The sequence below is a fragment of the Pristiophorus japonicus genome, chromosome 9 (genome assembly GCF_044704955.1).
Source record: "Pristiophorus japonicus isolate sPriJap1 chromosome 9, sPriJap1.hap1, whole genome shotgun sequence".
NCBI classification, from domain to species: Eukaryota; Metazoa; Chordata; class Chondrichthyes; family Pristiophoridae; genus Pristiophorus; species Pristiophorus japonicus.
In genome coordinates, this window is record NC_091985.1 from 23,945,354 (window position 1) to 23,965,752 (window position 20,399).

The following is a 20,399-nucleotide window of genomic DNA, read 5'->3' on the forward strand; positions in this document are numbered from 1 at the left end:
CTGTAACCTCCTCCAGCCCGACAACCCTCCGACTTCTCTGTGCTTCTCCAATTCTGACCTCCTGTACTTCTCCGATTTCCATCGCCCCACCATTGGCAACCGTGCCTTCACCTACCTAGGCCCCAAGTTCCCTTCCTAAACCTCTCTGTCTCTCTCTCCTTTAAAACGCTCTTCAAAACCTGTCTTTTTGACCAAGCTTTAGTCCTAATATATCTGTGTGAATCGGTGTCAAATTCTGTCTAATAACGCTCCAGTGACGTGCCTTGGGATATTTTACAATGTTAACGGTGTTATATAAATGCAAGTTGTTCCAGGTGCGTGGAGAGGCTCGGGAGTTGCGTTGCTGAGGACTATAAAAAGGCCCAACGCGTCGGAGAGGCTCGGGAGTTCCAGGTGCGTGGAGAGGCTCAGGAGGTGCGTTGCTGAGGCCTATAAAAAGGCCCAACGCATCGGGGAGGTGTGCTTGTGCAGCTGCAGCAGGGTGAGAAGGCAAAAAGAAGTGGAAAGAAATCGAAAGGTGACATCACAGCCAAGGGGGTAAGTGATTGGCTAGTGATTGGTGAGTAGCTTTTCTTTTTCCTTCTTTATCAGTAAGTAACATTTTAACATTGTTGTTGCCCAATTAGGTTAATCTAAGGGTTAAGTCATGGCAGGAGAGCTCGGACATGTGTTATGCTCCTCCTGTACTATGTGGGAACTCAGGGACGCTTCCGGTGTCCCTGACGACTACATGTGCGGGAAGTGCATCCGCCTCCAGCTCCTGACAGACCGCATTGCGGCACTGGAGCTGTGGGTAGATGAACTCTGGAGCATCCACGATGTTGAGAATGACACGAATAGCACGTTTAGTGAGTTGGTCACACCGCAGGTAAAGGGTACACAGCTAGATAGGAAACGGGTGACCAACAGGAAGAGCAGTGCAAGGAAACATAGAAACATAGAAAATAGGTGCAGGAGTAGGCCATTCGGCCCTTCGAGCCTGCACCGCCATTCAATGCGTTCATGGCTGAACATGCAACTTCAGTACCCAATTTCTGCTTTCTCGCCATACCCCTTGATCCCCCTAGTAGTAAGGACTACATCTAACTCCTTTTTGAATATATTTAGTGAATTAGCCTCAACTACTTTCTGTGGTAGAGAATTCCACAGGTTCACCACTCTCTGGGTGAAGAAGTTTCTCCTCATCTCGGTCCTGAATGGCTTACCCCTTATCCTTAGACTGTGACCCCTGGTTCTGGACTGCCCCAACATTGGGAACATTCTTCCTGAATCTAACCTGTCTAAACCCATCAGAATTTTAAACATTTCTATGTGATCCTCTCTCATTCTTCTGAACTCCAGTGAATACAAGCCCAGTTGATCCAGTCTTTCTTGATATGTCAGTCCCGCCATCCCGGGAATCAGTCTGGTGAACCTTCGCTGCACTCCCTCAATAGCAAGAATGTCCTTCCTCAAGTTAGGAGACCAAAACTGTACACAATACTCCAGGTGTGGCCTCACCAAGGCCCTGTACAACTGTAGTAACACCTCCCTGCCCCTGTACTCAAATCCCCTCGCTATGAAGGCCAACATGCCATTTGCTTTCTTAACCGCCTGCTGTACCTGCATGCCAACCTTCAATGACTGATGTACCATGACACCCAGGTCTCGTTGCACCTCCCCTTTTCCTAATCTGTCACCATTCAGATAATAGTCTGTCTCTCTGTTTTTACCACCAAAGTGGATAACCTCACATTTATCCACATTATACTTCATCTGCCATGCATTTGCCCACTCACCTAACCTATCCAAGTCATTCTGCAGCCTCATAGCATCCTCCTCGCAGCTCACACTGCCACCCAACTTGGTGTCATCCGCAAATTTGGAGATACTACATTTAATCCCCTCGTCTAAATCATTAATGTACAAACAGCACAGAACCTTGCGGTACCCCACTAGTCACTGACTGCCATTCTGAAAAGTACCCATTTACTCCTACTCTTTGCTTCCTGTCTGCCAACCAGTTCTCAATCCATGTCAGCACACTACCCCCAATCCCATGAGCTTTAACTTTGCACATTAATCTCTTGTGTGGGACCTTGTCGAAAGCCTTCTGAAAGTCCAAATACAACACATCAACTGGTTCTCCCTTGTCCACTCTACTGGAAACATCCTCAAAAAATTCCAGATTTGGACCTCTCGTACTCTATTTTCCCTGCCCTGATCAAACCCTTTGTCCTCCTCTGCTGAGTTCTGTCAAGCATGATTTCCCTTTCACAAATCCATGCTGACTTGGACTTATCATGTCACCTCTTTCCAAATGCGCTGCTATGACATCCTTAATTGATTCCATCATTTTACCCACTACCGATGTCAGGCTGACCGGTCTATAATTCCCTGTTTTCTCTCTCCCTCCTTTTTTAAAAAGTGGGGTTACATTGGCTACCCGCCACTCCATAGGAACTGATCCAGAGTCTATGGAATGTTGGAAAATGACTGTCAATACATTCGCTTTTTCCAAGGCCACCTCCTTAAGTACTCTGGGATGCAGTCCATCAGGCCCTGGGGATTTATCGGCCTTCAATCCCATCAATTTCCCCAACACAATTTTCCAACTAATAAGGATTTCCCTCATGTTCCTCCTTCTTACTAGACCCTCTGACCCTTTTTATATCCGGAAGGTTGTTTGTGTCCTCCTCAGTGAATACCGAACCAAAGTACTTGTTCAATTGGTCTGCCATTTCTTTGTTCCCCGTTATGACTTCCCCTGATTCTGACTGCAGAGGACTTACATTTGTCTTTACTAACCTTTTTCTCTTTACATATCTATAGAAACTTTTGCAGTCCGTCTTAATGTTCCCTGCAAGCTTCCTCTCGTACTCTATTTTCCCTGCCCTGATCAAACCCTTTGTCCTCCTCTGCTGAGTTCTAAATGTCTCCCAGTCCCTGGGGGTTCACTGCTATTTCTGGCCAATTTGTATTATAGGGATCCCCTGCGGTCATCCCCCCTGCAAAACAGATGCACCGCTTTGGGTACTGTTGAAGGGGATGACTCATCAAGGGAAGGCAGGAGCAGCCAAGTTCACGGCACCGTGGGTGGCTCTGGTGCACAGGAGGGCAGGACAAAGAGTGGGAGAGCGATAGTGATCGGGGATTCAATTGTAAGGGGAATAGGTAGGCATTTCTACGGCCGCAACCGAGACTCCAGGATGGTATGTTGCCTCCCTGGTGCAAGGGTCAAGGATATCTCGGAGTGGGTGCAGGACATTCTGAAAAGGGAGGGTGAACAGCCAGTTGTCGTGGTGCATATAGGTACCAACGATATAGGTAAAAACCAGGATGAGGTCCTACGAGACTAATTTAGGGAGCTCAGAGCTAAATTAAAAAGTAGGACCTCAAAAATAGTAATCTCAGGATTGCTACCAGTGCCACGTGCTAGTCAGAGTAGGAATCGCAAGATAGCTCAGATGAATAAGTGGCTTGAGGAGTCGTGCAGAAGGGAGGGATTCAAATTCCTGGGACATTGGAACCGGTTCTGGGGGAGGTGGGATCAGTAAAAATCGGACGGTCTACACCTGGGCAGGACTGGAACCAATGACCATGGGGGAGTTTTTGCTAGTGATGTTGGGGAGGAGTTAAACTAATATGGCAGGGGGATTTGAACCTTTGCAAGGAGGCTGAGGGAAATAAAAGGAGACAGAGGCAAAAGATAGAAAGGAGAATAGTAAAAGTGGAGGGCAGAGAAACCCAAGGCAAAAAACAAAAAGAGCCACATTACAGCAAAATTCTAAAGGGGCAAAGTGTGTTAAAAAGACAAGCCTGAAGACTCTGTGCCTCAATGTGAGGAGTATTCGGAATAAGGTGGGCGAATTAACTGCGCAGATAGCAGTTAGTGGATATGATGTAGTTGGCATCACGGAGACATGGCTGGGAACTCAACATCCAGGGATATTCAACATTTAGGAAGGATAGACAGAAAGGAAAAGGAGGCGGGGTGGCATTGCTGGTTAAAGAGGACATTAATGCAATAATAAGAAAGGACATTGGTTTGGATGATGTGGAATCGGTATGGGTGGAGCTACAGAATACCAAAGGGCAGAAAACGCTGGTGGGAGTTGTGTACAGGCACCAAACAGTAGTAGTGAGGTTGGGGACAGCATCAAACAAGAAATAAGGAATGTGTGCAATAAAGGTACAGCAGTTATCATAGGCGACTTTAATTTACATGTAGATTGGGCTAACCAAACTGGTAGCAATGCGGTGGAGGAGGATTTCCTAGAGTGTATTAGGGATGGTTTTCTTGACCAATATGTTGAGGAACCAACTAGAGAGCTGGCCTTCCTAGACTGGGTGATGTGTAATGAGAAGGGACTAATTAGCAATCTTGTTGTGCAAGGCCCCTTGGGAAGAGTGACCATAATATGGTAGAATTCTTTATTAAGATGGAGAGTGACACAGTAAATCGAAAACTAGGGTCCTGAACCTAAGGAAAGCTAACTTCGATGGCATGAGGCGTGAATTGGCTGGAATAGACTGGCGAGTGATACTTAAAGGGTTGACGGTGGAAAGGCAGTGGCAAACATTTATAGATCACATGGATGAACTTCAACAATTGTACATCTCTGTCTGGAGTAAAAATAAAACAGGGAAGGTGGCTCAACCGTGGCTAACAAGGGAAATTAAGGATAGTGTCAGATCCAAGGAAGAGGCATATAAATTGGCCAGATAAAGCAGCAAACCAGAGGACTGGGAGAAATTTAGAATTCAGCAGAGGGTTTAATTCGGAGGGGGAAAATAGAGTACAAGAGGAAGCTTGCCGGGAACATAAAAACTGACTGCAAAAGCTTCTATAGATATGTGAAGAGAAAAAGTTTAGTGAAGACAAACGCCTTGCAGTCGGACTCGGATGAATTTATAATGGGGAACAAAGAAATGGCAGACCAATTGAACAAATACTTTGATTCTGTCTTCACGAAGGAAAACACAAATAACCTTTCGGATGTACTAGGGGACCGAGGGTCTAGAAGGAGGAATTGAAGGATATCCTAATTAGGCGGGAAATTGTGTTGGGGAAATTGATGGGATTGAAGACTGATAAATCCCTGCGGCCTGATAGTCTACATCCCAGAGTACTTAAGGAAGTGGCCCTAGAAATAGTGGATGCATTGGTGATCATTTTCCAACAGTCTATCGACTCTAGTCAGTTCCTATGGACTGGAGGGTAGCTAATGTAACACCACTTTTTTAAAAAAGGAGAGAGCAAATAGGTAATTACAGACCGGTTAGCCTGACATCAGTAGTGGGGAAAATGTTGGAATCAATTATTAAAGATGAAATAGCAGCGCATTTGGAAAGCAATAACAGGATCGGCCCAAGTCAGCGTGGATTAAGAAAGGGAAATCATGCTTGGCAAATCTTCTGGAATTTTTTGAGGATGTAACTAGTAGAGTGGACAAGGGAGAACCAGTGGATGTGGCGTATTTGGACTTTAAAAAGGCCTTTGACAAGGCATAAGAGATTGGTATGCAAAATCAAAGCACATGGTATTGGGGTAATGTACTGATGTGGATAGAGAACTGGTTGGCAGACAGGAAGCAGAGAGTCGGGATAAACGGGTCCTTTTCAGAATGGCAGACAGTGACTAGTGGGGTGCCGCAGGGCTCAGTGCTGGGACCCCAGCTATTTACAATATACATCAATGATTTGGATGAAGGAATTGAGTGTAATATCTCCAAGTTTGCAGATGAAACTAAGCTGGGTGGCGGTGTGAGCTGTGAGGAGCACGCTAAGAGGCTGCAGGGTGACTTGGACAGGTTAGCTCAGTGGGCAAATGCATGGCAGATGCAGTACAATGTGGATAAATGTGAGGTTATCCACTTTGGTGGCAAAAACACAAAGGCAGAATATTATCTGAATGGCGGCAGATTAGGAAAAGTGGAGGTGCAACGAGACCTGGGTGTCATGGTTCATCAGTCATTGAAAGTTGGCATGCAGGTACAGCAGGCGGTGAAGAAGGCAAATGGCATGTTGGCCTTCATAGCTAGGGGATTTGAGTATTGGAGCAGGGAGGTCTTACTGCAATTGTACAGGGCCTTGGTGAGGCCTCACCTGGAATATTGTGTTCAGTTTTGGACTCCTAATCTGAGGAAGGACGTTCTTGCTATTGAGGGAGTGCAGCAAAGGTTCACCAGACTGATTCCAGGGATGGCTGGACTGACATATGAGGAGAGATCAGATCATCTGGGCCTTTATACACTGGAGTTTAGAAGGATGAGAGAGGATCTCATAGAAACGTATAAGATTCTGACGGGACAGGTTAGATGCGGGAAGAATGTTCCCGATGTTGGAGATGTCCAGAACCAGGGGACACAGTCTTAGGATAAGGGGTAGGCCATTTAGGACTGAGATGAGGAGAAACTTCTTCCCTCAGAGAGTTGTTAAGCTGTGGAATTCCCTGCCGCTGAGAGTTGTTGAAGCCAGTTCATTGGATGTATTCAAGAGGGAGTTAGATATGGCCCTTACGGCTAAAGGGATCAAGGGGTATGGAGAGAAAGCAGGAAAAGGGTACTGAGGTGAAGGATCAGCCATAATCTTATTGAATGGTGGTGCAGGCTCGAAGGGCCAAATGGCCTACTCCTGCTCCTATTTTCTATGTTTCTCGGTTTCAAATCATATTGTCTCCCAGGAAGTAAACATTGTCTCCAGAAATTCAGACTTTGCATTTTGTTTGCATAAAATACAACGACTCCAAGCACGTTATAAATTGAGAAAAGTTTCACTAGTTTCCCCAACTTACTTTATAATCCTTGTAGCACATGTTTATTTGGTGCAATTCATGTGGACAGGTATTTTACAGCATGAGCTCTGTATAAGTTTTAAAAGTTGTAAAGGATATTCAGTTCTCAGACGAAGTCTGACGATTAGTGCACTAATTTACAAGATTAATTCGCTATTGACCTTTGTATGTTTGTGTTTGAACAACAAGTGCTGACATCAAGGGATAATGATGGAGAAGTTAGTATTTAATAATGCATCCCCCTCATGTGGCTAGGCTCAAGTCATTAACCCAAGGAGCTTTGCTAACGGTATGACTTTAAACCGTACAAGTAACGTCTTACACTAGTCAGATGCACTAACTCTTGTGAATTTGTAAAATTTAAAAGGTGCGGTGATGGAGAGACTCCCTCCTTAAAAGCTCACATTCAATGGGCAGTTCTTTCAACCGGTCTTACGCAGTAAATGAAAATAAAATGTCAGCAATTACAAAGAAATGTAAAAGGAAAAGAAAAATCCAAGCTTTTAAACACACATTGTTACAAAACTTAACACTCCTGCCAGTGAAACATTTGAAGAGAATAATCCTTTTCACTAGACCGAGAATCTGTTGCCCAGTTCAAAGATTTGAAAACAGTCTGATCAACCATGCACAAAACGAGGGCCAATAACATGCACGCACGCACACACAGGCAGACAAGCACACACAGGCATAGACAGACACGCCCACACACAGATACAGATACACACACTGACCTGCTCACAAACGAACAAGTGCTACATGAGCCAGTTTTACATTTGCATGTGCACCATCAACCCCCATTCACTTGCACACATGCTTTTCCCCCTCCACAAAATCCAACATTTCAAATATCACCTCCCCAAAAAAACAGACTGTCTGGTTGAAAAACCAAATGGGTTCTCACCCTACTTTTCAACAGAACAAATCTGGATTTAGGTTTCAGTAAGCCGCTTGCTGAGAAGTTGTTTTGTTGTTCAAGCAATTAAAAATAACGAGGAGTTTTAGGAACGTGGAAAAAGCCAGCAAGTCTAAACATTGCCATCCATTTCTCAGAGTTTAGATCCATACCTGCCCACCTACTCACCATGAGCAGCACCATTCCACAGTAACTAAAAAGGATGTAATTCAAGAGGGATTTTAGAAAAGCACAGACATAATCAGTAATAAGACTAAGGGAGAAAAGGAATATTACTTAATGACCTCACAATAACCAAATGTTTAGTGTAAAGATGATCAGAACAGTTCCATCAGACCCAAAAGGATTAACAGCTAAAGATTATCTACATTCAGTATGCTCTCCCTAATTCTCTGATCACAGTTCATGCTCCCAACCCTTTGGATAGGCCCACATACACACCGGAATAAAGAAAATTCACTGGGACAGCGTCCCTCCAGGAGTTTGATTCACTACCAAATCACGCGAGAATGCCCTCTCTTCGCTCCCACAATAAATGAAAACCTCCAAGCAGACCAATTAGCAGCTGTCATCAACAGAGAGCAACTGTGGTGTAGAAATTTAGTTCTGAACAATCAAATTAATCCATTAACAGAAATTAAATCCATGGCTAGGTTTTCCACTGACGTTTACTCCCCTCCTAGAACAGGCTCGAGGGGCTGAATGGCCTATTCCTCTGTTCCTCACCTACTGAATTCATCCACTGCTCTACCTTGCTGGGTTCAGACAAATTTCTCTCTCCCAATTTTCTATGCTGGAAGCATTGACTCTCACTGGGGCTACAGTAGAAGGTCAATAACCTGTGCACTTTCCACTGGGGATCACTGGTTGGTGATCAGGGGTACAGACTATACAGAATTTCTCTGCTCCCTAGCCTAGGAGAACCGAGATCAATTGTAGAATCCTTACCGCCAGGTTTTGAGCAGATTAACCTCAAGTCTTTCGCTAAGAATTTCAGGAATGTCCACCCTATCCACTGGATATCTCAAATCCAAAGTGCAGTTATTAAAGACTTGTGTGACTCAATAAACCCATTATTTGTCTTTATCGCAAATCAAACAAAATCAGTTGACCGAAGCTGAAGGACATGTTCATTAGGATTCTAGGGAGAATATTAGACTATGGAGATCATTCCTCATGACGTACAGGGAATTTACCTACATATCATAATGACTGCAGGAATTCACTGCAATCATACCCCATTAGGTGTCCAACAGACCTTATGAGCTTTTCATTGTATTTATACTGATACTAAATTATTTGTCTGCAGGCCTCCCCCTTCCCCCAAACTGCTGGCAACTAGAATAGAAAGCAGTTGTATTTGTGGCTGATATTTTTATCAACAGCAAGTAACAGACGGGAGGATTTTAGTTTTTTTTTTACATTTTAGGGAGAAAGGAATAGAAGGTTATTCTGATAGGAGGAGACTCGTGTGGAGCATAAATACTGGCACAGTGTTGGGCCGAATGGCCTGTTTCTGTGCTGTAAATTCTACGCAATTCTATGTAAATAACAAATAGATTTTCAAACTGGGTTCTACAGAGTTCAGAGCATCATCAGATTTGCCGGAAGGCTCCTCCTAAGATACAGTAGAGTGCTGCCACCCAAGGGTCACTATTTATGCGCGAGCCTAAGCAATAGGTGTTGTTGGCAAACTATTCAACTGAAATCTGACCAGCCTCCATACACATCTTCACCAGGGGCCACTGGATAGCTATGAGAAATACGCATTATATTGGCAGGGTGGGAGCAAACTGCTTGAATATTATTCTGGGACAAAAAGGTCAGTCTCTTAGGCTTGCCTCACTTACACTCTTAAAAATGTCTTTAGGTGGTGCTAATATATCGACCAAAAGGAAACACTTCAAAAGGATTAATAGCCAGCACACAATTATTACAGTTAAACTTCGTCATTTGTAAATCAAACTGAACATAAAGTCTTCTCGAAGGGGTACAAATCACCTTGAATGCGATATCATGTACTATTCAGATGAGCGTAACATAGCGTACATAATAAAGAGCACGTATGTAATTAAAGTGATGTACGTAATGTACCAGGACACACTCGGGCTGTGCACTACAGGCAGAACACTCTACTTTGAGCAGTGTCAGCAGAGTCCAGTGCCAAAGAAATTCAGCCACTCAGGCGTAGGTATGGATGAAAGGGTAATGGTGTCACGTTACTACATGTACATTTCCCTTTACCTCCAGTACATGTGACAGACTTCGAAAAAGGAATACCCTGGCATCAGTCCAGGTCATCATCATAGGCTGTCCCTTGAAATCGAGGAAGACTTGCTTCCACTCTAAAAGTGAGTTCTCAGGTGGCTGAACAGTCCAATATGGGAATTACAGTCTGTCACAGGTGGGGCAGACAGTGAGTGGTTGAAGGAAAGGGTGGGTGGGGAGCCTGGTTTGCCGCACGCTCCTTCCGCTATCTGTGCTTGGTTTCTGCATGCTCTCAGCAACGAGACTAGAGGTGCTCAGCGCCCTCCCGGATGCTCCACTTAGGGCGGTCTTGGGCCAGGGATTCCCAGGTGCCGGTGTTGCATTTTATCAGGGAGGCTTTGAAGGTGTCCTTGAAATGTTTCCTCTGCCCACCTCGGGCTCGCTTGCCGTGTAGGAGTTCCGCGTAGACCACTTGCTTAGAGAGTCTCATGTCGGGCATGTGGACAATGTGGCCCTCTCAACGGAGCTGGTCGAGTGTGGTCACTGTTTCAATGCTGGGGATGTTGGCCTCAGCGAGAACACTGACGTTGGTCCGTCTATCCTCCCAGTGGATTTGCAGGATCTTGCTGAGGCAGTCCTGGTGGTACTTCTCCAGCGCTTTGAGGTGTCTGCTGTACATGGTCCACTTCTCTGAGCCATATAGGAGGGCAGGTATCACTACTGCCCTGTAGACCATAAGCTTGGTGCCAGATTTAAGGTCCTGGTCTTCAAACACACTATTCCTCAGGCGACCGAAGGCTGCGCTGGCACACTGGACCTCGTCATCGATGTCTGCCCTTGCTGATAGTAGGCTCCCGAGATATGGAAAATGGTCCACGTTGTCCAAGGCTGAGCCGTGGATCTTAATGACCGGGGGGGGGGGGGGGGGGGGGCAGTGCTATGTTGCGGGGTCAGGTTGGTGGAGGACCTTTGTCTTACAGATGTTTAGCGTAAGGCTTTGGTGAAGGTGTTGACGATGGCTTGGAGTTCAGCCTCTGAGTGTGCACAGGTGCAAGCGTCGTCCGCATACTGTAGTTCAATGACAGAGGATGGGATGACCTTGGATCTAGCCTGGAGGCAATGTAGGTTGAACAGGTTCCTATTGGTTCTAGTTTAGTTCCATTCCAGTGGGGAGCTTGTTGATAGTGAGATGGAGCATTGCAGCAAGGAAGATCGAGAAGAGCGTTGGTGCGATAACACAGCCCTGCTTGACCCCGGTCCGGACGTGGATTCAGTCTGTGGTGGATCCGTTGGTCAGGATCATGGCTTGCATGTCGTCGTGGAGCAGGCGGAGGTGGTGACAAACTTTTGGGGGCAGCCGAAACGAAGGACGACAATCCATAGTCCCTCACGGTTGACTGTGTCAAAGGCCTTTGTGAGGTGAAAGGTGGCCATGTACAAGGGTTGGTGCTGTTCCCTCTTGTAGTTGTCGCGCAAAGATCATGTCCGTTGTACCCCTTAGTGGACGGAATCTGCACTGTGACTCTGGGAGGAGCTCTTTAGCCACAGGGAGAAGACGATTGAGGAGGATTCTTGCGATGACTTTCCCAGTGGCCAACAGCAGGGAGATTCCTCTGTAGTTACCGCACTCGGACTTGTCCCTATTTTTGAAGATGGTCACGATTACGGCATCTCAGAGATCTCCTGGCATGCTCTCCTCCTTCTAGATAAGAGAGATGAGGTCATGCATTCATGTCAATAGTGCTTCTCCGCCATACTTTAGTGCCTCAGCGGGGATTCCATCTGCTCCTGATGCCTTGTTGTTCTTGAGCTGATGGATGGCCTTTTCTACCTCGTCCAGGGCTGAGGTTTTGCTGAGATGGTGGCGGGTACCCAGTCCAGGTAATCATTACAATGCTATCAGCTTGAAATGTTTCAGTACTATACTTAGATATTTGGAAACTTCCCATTCCATGTGCCGTGGTAGCAGAGTAGATTAGGGGATGTGGGAAAGGAGGAAAAAGAGATAGAAAGTGATAGTTTTTAAAAAAAATATATACCAGTTAACAAAAGAATAGTTTAAAACGGAAAAATGAGGCAGCAATTTTCCTTTATTTATTCTCAGTATTGGGCAACGCTGACATCAACCTATATTTTCTGCGCTGTGTCCTTTGATTCCACTGCCCCTCCAAGATTTGTACCAGAAAACATGAATCATTTGCATTGAGTTTCTGAATCCAAGTCATTGATTTAAATTAGAAACAGTAGTGGTTCCAACACCCAGCCGTGGGGCATCCCACTCAGTACTTCCCGCCCCGCCCCCGACACAACTCCTCGAACTCATTGTTTACTACCCTTTAGCCAATTTCTTACCCCAAGTTTTGCTCGAAATCCCCACAGCTTTGAATTTAATTAGTAACCTTTCATGTGGAGTTTTGCCAAATTCCATTGGAAGTCACAAGTAAACAACTGGTATTCCGTGCAAACAATATTAAATTAAAAATACAGCTCCTTCAAATATACCATTTAAGTGCTCATCCATTGATGAACAGACAGTTCCTCCCCATTTTCCCCTGGAATTGCAAAGCGCAATATATTAGCACTCCAATTGACCAGTTTGGGAACTCTCTGCTGCATTTCTTTCAGCTCAGTAAAGTGGGCAGGGAGGCACAAGCTTTGCTAATGTAACAACTTGTTACATTAAAGGCACTGCTCCATGATTCTCTGGGGCTCAATACCAAAAACCGCACACATGAGCAAGCTGTCACTCTGTAAATCGGTGTGACCTTATACGCACGATAACAAAAACAACTTGTATTTATATAGCGCCTTTAACATACTAAAACATTCCAGGAGCATTATAAAACAAAATTTGGCACAAAGCCACATAAGGAGATATTAATGCAGACAAGGAGGCAGGTTTTAAGGAGCGTCTTTCTTTTTTATTAAAACTTTTTTTTATTTCAAAAACATTTTTTTTATAAAACATTGAATTTAATTTAATTTCTATTACTTTTTAAAAAGTGGTGTTCTTTTTATTTATGTGCGCTTTTTTTGTTAATTTTTAGGAGTATTCACCATTGATAGTAATGGGAGCACTGAGCTCCCGTTACAATCAGTGAGAATACCTGTACTACATTGCGATTGGTGGTCCATGCCCACGTGATCCCAGGATGCGCGGACCTCTGCACTGGGCTGCGCAGCTAGGCCTGGGACCCGAAGTCTACGTTGGAGCAGGACCACCGGGTACACTGATTTTTTTGTAGTTGGAGGCATCCGCCCGCGGGAAGCCTCGGACTGCAATTTTTGGCCCAGTGTATCCAGCCTCTCTCCCAATTGGCTCAGAAGAACTGAAGTGCAGGGAGCACATTGCTTGGGAAATACCTCATGCACCTTTTGAATTTGGAAACAGGAAGTAAAGTGTTGTCTGCCATATTTATATAGAGCTGCTCAAATATCCTGGAATCTACCCAGATGGTACACTTGAAGCCATTTGCATGTTGCCTAGCCCTTTATCTTCCAATCGATTGATTTCACAACAAAGCTAGCAGTCTCTGTTAGGTGGTTTCAACTTACTTTGCAATCAGAATTATTTCCATAGAAATTACCTTTGATGTGATATTTTGCATACCAAACATTTGACGTACACCATCTCCAAACATGTGGAAAGGAAGTTAGCAGAGAGATACAAGCAACCGATGGACATTCGCTCACATTGGGCAGTTACCAAATTTAAAGTCACCAGCCATTATAAATCTATTAAAAGTCATACTTATAGTGAGTGTGTCCTGTGAGTATCAATCTTGCTCCCTGTAACACTTTCCCTATCACACTTTGTTGATAACACCTGTATGAGTATATAAAACAGCTCACTATGAGCAACACCATAGGCGATCTGCTTGAGATATTAAAATATGATTTTACATAGAAATACAACATCGAAACAGGTTATTCAGCCCAAGCAGTCTGCATTGGTGTTTATCCTTCACACGAACAGTAGTCCAAATCCCATGTGTTCGCTCAGTTCCTGTAACCTTTTATTCTCCTTTCCTTAAAACAACTAATTATTAAATGTTGATATGGGGCTCAATTTTCCCAGGTCATTTGCGCCGTTTTTTTGGGCACGCGCCATTTTTTCTGGCATAATCATTTAATTCAAAAGTTTTCCCCTGGAATCGGCACCGGCATAACTGCTTTAGTTATGATTTTTCTACAGTAGGTCTTTTTGACGTTATAGTTCCTTCATGTCTGTGCCAGTTTTCAGCATTTTTTGCAGTTTGCCCAAAAATGTTTTATCCTAGGTCAGTGTATCTGGCCACTCCTGAAAAACCTTCTGGTGAGTTAACAGAAAGGAGCACACATTGAAAAATCGGTGCTGAAAGACGCCATTGCTTTTCATCCGTTACTGGAGGGAGTCTCTAACACTGGAAATATCCATAATAAAGTTCAATGTTTTTTACCTTTCAACGGAGTACATAGAAGTTTCTTGGATTTCTGAAGCTTTCATTTGTTTTTACTCACGCCACCACTGAACGTCTTCAAGCAAGGCTGGAGGGTCGTAGTGTCGGCCATCAGAATTGGCCCTGCGCCCGGACACAGGGGCTCGGCTGGAAAACAAGTCCGGGGGTGTGGTGGGGTGGCGGTGGGGGGGGGGGCGGGAGAGGTGGCGATTGGAAGGCTCTTGCACTGAGCTTGGGGAGGGACGTGCCGATCGGAAGACTACTGCACTAGGCACAAGACTGCAATGGGTTTTGGGGGGGGGGGGGGGGGTGGTGGCGGAGAAAGGGAGAAGTCACAAGTCTGCAATGAGTTGGGGGGGGTGGGGGAGGAGAGGTCACAAGACCTGGGTGTGGCCCATCCATAGAGACCTTGGGAAGAGGGAAGAAAGAACCTGTCCTGCCTGCCTTCCTGCTGTTTTGAGCTTCGTGTAAAGATAAAATTTAACTATGGGGGAAATTCTGACAATGCCATACATTGTGTGAGCCTTCTGCATGATGGTGCTATGTCGGAGACAATTGATTCCACATCATCGCATGAGGAACATCATAGCCCGTAGGGTGCTGGGCAGGAGGCCTTACTCACGTCGGGTATATCGAGACAGGCGTTCGTACCTGCAACTCAGTGATGCAGACTGTGTCAGAAGGCTGCATTTCCACAAAGAAGTTGTAACTGAGATCTGTGAGTTGGTGAAAGCAGACCTGCAACCTAGAAAAGTCAGGTTACAGCTGTACTTTCATTCTATGCCTCCATATCGTTTCAAGCTACAACTGGGGATGTGTGCGCCATCTCTCAACATGCAACATAAGAACACAAGAAATAGGAACAGGAGTAAGCCCCTCGAGCCTGCTCCGCCATTCAATAAGATCATGGCTGATCTGATCATGGACTCAGCTCCACTTCCCCGCCTGCTTCCCATAACCCCTTATTGTTTAAGAAACTGTCTATTTCAGTCTTAAATTTATTCAATGTCCCAGCTTCCACAGCTCTCTGAGGCAGCGAATTTCACAGATTTACAACCCTGAGAGAGAAGATATTTCTCCTCATCTCTGTTTTAAATGGGCGGCCCCTTATTCTAAGATCATGCCCTCTAGTTCTCGTCTCCCCCATCAGTGGAAACATCCTCTCTGCATCCACCTTGTCAAGCCCCCTCATAACCTTATACGTTTCGATAAGATCGCCTCTCATTCTTCTGAACTCCAATGAGTAGAGGCCCAACCTACTCAACCTTTCCTCATAAGTCAACACCCTCATCCCCAGAATCAACCTAGTGAACCTTCTCTGAACTGCCTCCAAAGCAAGTATATCCTTTTGTAAAAATGGAAACCAAAACTGCACACAGTATTCCAGGTGTGGCCTTACCAAAACCTTGTATAGCTGTAGCAAGACTTCCCTACTTTTATACTCCATCCCTTTTGCAATAAAGGCCAAGATACCATTGGCCTTCTTGATCACTTGCTGTACCAGCATACTATCTTTTTGTGTTTCATGCACAAGTACCCCCAGGTCCCGCTGTACTGCGGCACTTTGCAATCTTTCTCCATTTAAATAATAACTTGCTCTTTGATTTTTTTTCTGCCAAAGTGCATGACCTCACACTTTCCAACATTATACTCCATCTGCCCAATTTTTGCCCATTCACTTAGTCTGTCTATGTCCTTCTGCAGATTTTTTTTGTCCTCCTCACACATTGCTTTTACCCCCATCTTTGTATCGTCAGCAAACTTGGATACGTTCCAAGTCGTTAATATAGATTGTAAATAGTTGGGGTCCCAGCACTGATCCCTGCGGCACCCCACTAGTTACTGGTTGCCAACCAGAGAATGAACCATTTATCCCGATTCTCTGTTCTCTGTTAGTTAACCAATCCTCTATCCATGCTAATATATTACCCCCAATCCCGTGAACTTTTATTTTGTGCAGTAACCTTTTATATGGCACCTTGTCAAATGCCTTCTGGAAGTCCAAATACACCACATTCACTGGTTCCCCTTTATCCACCCTGTTCATTACATCCTCAAAGAACTCCAGCAAATTTGTCAAACATGACTTCCTCTTCATAAATCCATGCTGACTCTGCCTGACCAAATTTTGCTTATCCAAATGTCCTGCTACTGCTTCTTTAATAATTGACTCCAACATTTTCCCAATCACAGATGTTAGGCCAACTAGTCTATAGTTTACTGCTTTTCGTCTGCCACCTTTTTTAAATAGGGGCATTACATTTGCACTTTTCCAATCTGCTGGGACCTCCCCAGAATCCAGGGACTTTTGGTAAATTACAACCAATGCATCCACAATCCCTGCCGCTACTTCTCTTAAGACACTAGGATGCAAGCCATCAGGTCCAGGGGATTTATCTGCCTTTAGACCCATTATCTTACTGAGTACCACCTCCTTAGTGATTGTGATAGTGTTAAGTTCCTCCTCTACTATAGCCCCTTGACTATCCACTGTTGGAATATTGTTACTGTCCTCTAAAGACTAATACAAAATATTTGTTCAGAGTTTCTGCCATCTCCATGTTCCCCATTAGTAATTCCCTGGTCTCGTCCTCTAAGGGACCAACATTTACTTTAGCCACTCTTTTCCGTTTTTGTATACCTATAGAAACTTTATAGCAACACAAGTCTGCATTCAACAGGTGACAGCTGCAGTATATGCATGGAGGTATGACTACATAAGGTTTCCCATGACTGCCCAAGCAATGCGTGACAGGGCTGTGGGCTTCTCCAGGATTGCTGGTTTCCTAAAGGTACAGGGCTGCATTGATTGTACCCACACCGTCTTGTGAGCACCTTTGGAGGATTCCGAGATGTACAGGAACAGAAAAGGCTTTCACTCCATTAATGTACAGCTCGTGTGTGATGACATGCATTGCAACATGTCAGTCGATGCAAGATACCCTGGGAGCACCCATGATGCATTCATCCTATGCGAGAGCGTTATATCTGCCATGTTTCAGCAGCAGCCAGAATGGCAGAGCTGGCTACTGGAAGACAAAGGGTACGGCCTCGCCACCTGGCTCATGACGCCCCTACGTGTAACCCAGACGGAAGCCGACAGGAAATACAACATGTCGCACATTGTGACACGCAGAGTCATAGAGAGGACCATTGGCATCTTAAAACAATGTTTCCGCTGCCTAGACCATTCTGGAGGTTACTTGCTATACTCCCAAGATTATCGGTCAGTTCACTGTTGTGTGCTGCATGCTGCATAACTTAGCCATCATGAGGCAGCAGCAGCTGCGGGGAGAGTGGCTGATGACAATGATGAAGAAGATGCAGATGACGAGCAGGAGGACAAGGATGAGGAAGCCATGCAAGTACCTGAACCCGAAGCATGACAGTGGAGGAGGGAGGACCATCATGCCCCTTTAACGATTGCTCGAGCCTTGTACCAGCAGTTCATCCGTGAACGGTTTGCTGCCTGAAGGCTCAGCGGCAACTATTCCACGTGGACCATGTTTATTGTTTGGACCTGTTCCGTAATGTTGTGTTGTGTTAATGGAACAAATGATGGAAATGATTCTTGTTTACTTCAAAAGTTGTGTTAATAATGGGAATGATTCAGATTTAATGTAAAATATATTTTATTCAAAAGTTTAACAGTTCTTTGTACTTAACTTAAATAAAATTATTCTTGTATCAAACTTTAAAGTTTTCAGTTATGATCACTTACAAACTTTATTACTTACTAACTTTTAAACTTGTAAATTTACATAACTTACAAAAATCTTTCAATTTGAGAACAGTTACAACAGTAACAATAATAACAACAGCAGCAAATAAAGGCTGCATCCATCTCTCTTCCACCTTATTCTAAGACCGCCCGCCCCACTTGTTCTTGGTGACTCCACCACCCCTGCCTGCAGACGGTGGCACAGTGTTTCTCGGGGTAGTACCAAGCTTATTCTTACTAAGATCTCAGGTAGTGCGCACCTATTGAGGGGGTGGGTGGCACGGCAGGCGGCAATGTGGCGAATCAAGGCGGCAATGTGGAGGGCCCGGCTTGAGGCTCTTCAGAGGCTGGTGTGAGGATTGGAGTGGGAGTAACGGTTAATTCTGTCAACGGGTGCGGGATTTGGGCGTGTTCCCTTATTGCAGCAGCTAACTCCAACATGTCGTCCCTCATCGCCCTGACTGACTCAACGACCTGCAACATTCCCTCCCTCATGTTGAGCAAAACTGTCAACTACCTGTGACATTCCCTCCCTCATGTTCAGTGATTGTGTTTGCACCATCTCTGATGTTCCTTCCCTGATGTTCACTGACAGCGTATTAGCCACCTGTGACATTCCCTCACTCATGGTCCCAGACATTGTTCCCATTTCTCGTGAGATTGCTGTTACTTCTCCCGACAGTCCCGCTATCTCATCACCCACCCCACCGATGGTGTCCAGGAGTGATCGCGCAAGGTCAATACTCTCCCCACTCAATGCCATCATCTGAACCACATCCATTAGATCCTGCACCTCAGGAGAGCGTGGTCGACCCCACCACTGGGACCCGCAACCTTGGAAGGTGGGGCTCTGGGTATGTCTCGCTGCATGACACCATTGGAACCTGCAGCTTCGGACGTTAGGAAACCATGGAATGTCCCACCAACACTCAAACCACTAGTCACGGAAGGGGCTGGCACCTCAATGGGCTGCACCTCCAGCAAAGTCAGTAAAACAGTGGGGGCTTCATCCATCTCCATCCCCTCACCCTCACGCTCTTGGTCTGGAGGGTGGGATTGGAAGATGTTCTCTTCAGGCTCATCCTCGTCTGAATCTTCTTCTGCATCATCAGGGTTGGCCTCAGGTTCTGCAAAATATAACAGAACACAGACAAATGGTTCGCAGCAGAGGAGGGGGCAGGTTAGGTGGCATGAGTAGGCGCTCACAGTGCAGGCAGCAGGATGATTTGAAGGACCACGATGAATGATAGCACACTGCATCAACTGAAGCGTAGTTGATGGAGACATCCCCAGGAACCAAAGCATGGCTAGCCGGCGCAGTACTTAACATTTAGCAAAGCCAGAATGTGGAATTTGCAGGACTTACCCTCTCCCTCGAGTGTGGGCCCAGCTTGTGTAATGGTGATTGCTTTTCTCCAGGCAGGACCCATCAAAGCAGCGACCCTCTCTTCCAAGGGTGTCAGTCATTGCAGATTTGCCGGGCCTCCTCCTGTTCAAGTTCTTTCTCTTTTATTATGTGCCACCTTCCTCTGCAAAGATGAAAATGCAACTTTTTAGAAAGAGTATCTTTCTGTGGGTGGGACATATACAGCTGGTCATATTTACAACTGCAATTCCATTGAATAAATGAAAATATTACTTACACTAACTACTTGACCAAGGTCCTGCCACTTCTTTTTACACTGGCCTCCAGATCTCGTGGTGGTCACCATTGCACAGTAATCTTCTGCAACTTGGTTCCAGCGTTTCTTCATTTCTTTGGGTGGAACTTTTATGTGACCTCTGCTGGTGTCCAGCTCCTGTTCTCAAATCACAGCAACTAGTGCCTCCACTTCATCCTGTCAGAAATTCTTGGTCCTTGCACTGCATTGCATCTTGTATTGCTGCAGATCCGATTTTTCCAATGCTCTCACACAGCACTCCTCACACAACTGGCTCTTTAAAAATGGAGCTGTACTGAACATATGCATCCATCGAAATAACGTCAAAGATTTCATTTTTTTTGTCGCACATGCGCAGAAGGTGCGGCATCGTTTTTTCCGGCGCAGATAGCAGGCTCCACCCTCCGAGGTGACTGGACACACTGCGCGGTACCAAATTTGAATTATACATCGGGGAAACTTTGGCAAAATATTTCTGGTGCATTTCTGGCCTAGAAAAACAGGCGTAACTCTGGCAATATGCCAGAAAACAGCCTTGGGCAAAATTGAGCCCATAGTCTCTGTTTCAATCATTACTCTAGAAGTGCATTCGACAGACTTGTAATCCTATTATCCTCTTTGCTTTCAACCACCTACCTACCCTATTCTTAAATGTTGACATAGTTTCTGCTTCAATCAC

General features: G+C 45.3%; 1 protein-coding gene across 9 annotated transcripts in view; it reads right to left on the minus strand.

Moving 5' to 3' along the window:
* Positions 1-20,399, minus strand: part of LOC139272969 (FERM domain-containing protein 6-like) — a 135,532-nt gene that overhangs the window by 89,229 nt on the left and 25,904 nt on the right. The window contains exon 1 of one of the 9 annotated variants that reach the window (XM_070889164.1): positions 7,860-7,879. The exons of the other annotated variants lie outside the window; for them this stretch is intronic. The gene's annotated coding sequence lies outside the window, so the exon portion shown is untranslated. Of the gene's footprint in view, positions 1-7,859; positions 7,880-20,399 lie in introns of those variants that run through there. 9 annotated transcript variants of the gene reach the window in all.